We start from the raw sequence: 3356 nt of genomic DNA, 5'->3' as shown, positions 1-3356 counted from the left end.
TGATAATATACGCTCTATTTGATAACATCATCGAGATTAATCAAAGGCGCGATGTGCTGTACGATTATCTATAAATGAAATAAACTAACACTACGCTGCTGAAAAAATGAACACATTACAGATAAACTGTATTCTGTACGCCGTGCAAAGCACAAGGCATATTTTTAAAGGAACGTATCCGTGCGATATGTTACCGGTCAGTAAACTGTCGCAATATCCCTGCGCGTTTGTAATCAATACGCATAGCAGCGGGCAGCCGGGTGAGCACTGGTTGGCCGCTTATTTTAACGAACAGCGTGAATGTTACTTTTTTGATTCTTACGGGTTAGCCCCTGACAGCCCCATATTCCCAAAAGCAATAATACATTTTTTAAACTTGAATTCAAAAAGTGTTTATCACCAAAATAAGCAGTTGCAAAATTTTAACAGCACCGTTTGCGGTCAATATTGCATATACTTTATATTTTACATGTGTAAAAAATACAAATATGTGGATGTACTGGCCTGTTTTAGTGATGACACAAAACGTAATGATTGTTTTGTTTCAAATTTTGTAAGACGACTCCCAAGAAGTCATTGTCTGAGTCATTATGCATATAGATATATACAGAATTGTGTAACTTGTAACCAACGCTGTGCGTGAAGCATTTTATGTACAACGCGTCATAACTATGGCACGTTGTACATAAAACGTTTCACGCACAACGTTGTGTGTGAAGCGTGTTACGCACAACGTTGTATTGTTTGTGTAACTTGTAATCAACATTCTGTTTGATACGTTTTATGTACAACGCATCATATCTATGATGTTTTTCTAATCGGAAGCCAACGTGACTAATTGAAAAGCCTTGATGTGACGTTTAACCACAACCTTTTTTTTTTTCTTTGTTATTAGAAATTCCTGTTCTGTCATGGCTATAACAGCCGATCTGAAAGCATCACAAGCTTTTTGTAATATTTTCACATCTTCTTTACAATATCGTACGAGCTCTTTTTGAAAGTTAAACGGTTTGTGTACATGCTGTTTATACCAGGCTGTAAACTCAGATAATTCATCAGGCATCATGTATTGTGGACCAAAATACTCTATTGACGGCATAGCACCTATGTAATTTTGGTTATCAGCTGTGTTAAAAAAAAATGTGGGAAATAACCTTTGGTACCGTCAAACCCCATCGCCTTTGGTAACTTGCTAAGCCGCATGGGTAAAAAATTTAAAGAGTCGATAAATCTTATCTTCAAATCTTTTACCGTGATGCACATTATGTTGCCGCCTCTAGATAATAATTCCATCTTTAATTTCTCCTTAATCAGCTGGCGCAGCACAAAATACGCATCATAGCGACCTGCATTATGGGCTATGAATGTGTAATGCTCAAATTTTGGTTTCATGAACGTCTTTACAAAGTCTTCGATACACGCAACACCCTTAAACTCCCAGTCTTTCTCCCCCGTTAATGTTAAAGCGTAACAGTAGTTTGGTATGTGCACACCCGTCTCCTGCATACACTCAAAATCATAAAAGATGTATTTCTTTGTGGGGTCTTCCGGCTTGATGGTTTGTATATAGCACAAATGGTTCGAAAACCCATCAACGAACACCTTACAAATGGGACACTTTAGGCCTCGGCAGTTATGATCTGTTCGCCTGTAGAGACAACACTTGTCACAATATACATGTTCAAGACAGGATATTTTGTGATCAAGAGCTAAAGCTTTGCGTAGCTCTAAACACTCGTTTGATCAACAAAATACCCTACACACCGAACACCTTAACGCAGTCACACCGTCGTCAATACAATCCGGCCTGTGACCAGCCTTACAAAAGAAAAGACAATCGTGATTATTTCTATGATGGTAAGCGCTATGACAACGAATGCAATAATACCGGGCACCAAGAAACGCTTTGATATCGAGTATCCCATAAAAGTGACAATCGTGATATAGCACAAACAGCGTGTCTTTGTAACGGCTGTCCGTACAGTAGTATTTCCAATCCCCTTGACTGTAATAGAGGAGATTGATCGAAACATTTAAATAATTTTCAAAAATTGCAACATTGCTAAAGCTGACCGCATTATCAAGCGGCAGATTCAAAGCTTTATGTAGTTGGATCGCTCTCTCCTGTATTACATGATCATTGGCATTGTTACCTTTATCCAGAAGTTTACAGACGCTAGCGGCCAAACACAGGTTATTACCTATGCGTCTGAAGTCATGGAGATATCTCTTTCTTTTATTTATTATTAAACTTTGGGGCAGGCGGTGTAAACTTCTACTAGTCAAACCACGTGCTGCTCTGTTACTAAAAATACTGATCACAAATCTTAAGCCTGTGGATAATAAGAATTCAGCGTTACTTTGAAGCGTGTTTGTAATCTGATTAAAAAAACTGGCAGCGTCTAATGTTTCTTACGGCTTACGATGCGAATAGATGGCGTTGTGTAACCCACCCCCCCTCCAATCTAAGCTGAACGCGGTCGGCAGGATCCACTCCCGCAAGGACGCCATCGAGCATGGCCTGTATAGCAGTATGAACGGCTCGAACTCCCTCTACAAATGATGTAGCCCTGTCCAAATTAACAAACCGATAGTGATTGTGGTACTCAACGGCTCTGAAATGCGGTCGTTGTCGTTCATAACTGTTAATTGCCTCTAAGTATACATGTTGCCGACCTTCGTCATTACCGGGTGACTCAACACCGACTGCATCATCATATATGGGGCTTGCAATGCGCTCAATATTGTCAGTCTGTGATTCGTCAATCGGTAATGCTTGGGGTGGCGATTGATCTATATCTACATACATCGCACTCTGCTTCCCGCCTACCACATGTTCCCTGTGCCGCTTGCGCTTTCTCAATCTGGTTAATGTTGTTACAGCCTGTTTCACCTTTGCACGTCGGAATAACTGTGAGTTCTTGTATGTTAAACAAGGTTTAATTCGTGTTTTTTTTTTACAGGCATTTAAATTTAAAACACGTTTCAAACCATTGCCTAACATGCCTAGTCACGGCTCAGTTTCATTTATTTCTGCAAAATGATGTATGTTGGCTTTAATAAATTCAGTTGTCTTAACTGACCGATCTATGTATTTTGACATGACATTCATATACGTCTCAACAACTTCTTTAACAATGTCTTGTTTACATTTACTACCGTGGCTCACACCTTTAATGTGTTTTAACAAATATCCGGCTTTTACGCCCATGTTCTCAACATCTTCCCGTATCTTACCCAACAACGCGTAAAATTGTATTTCAGCGTCTTGGCCTAATTGTTCTGAATTTTGACATTCATCAACTATGTCGGGCGCTATCCCTCGCGCCGGTGCACAAGCATCAGCCGATGCGTGT

The sequence above is a fragment of the Pseudophryne corroboree genome, chromosome 2 (genome assembly GCF_028390025.1).
Source record: "Pseudophryne corroboree isolate aPseCor3 chromosome 2, aPseCor3.hap2, whole genome shotgun sequence".
Lineage (NCBI taxonomy): Eukaryota > Metazoa > Chordata > Amphibia > Anura > Myobatrachidae > Pseudophryne > Pseudophryne corroboree.
The sequence above is the reverse complement of the archived record's forward strand: the minus strand, read 5'-3'. Positions refer to the sequence as shown.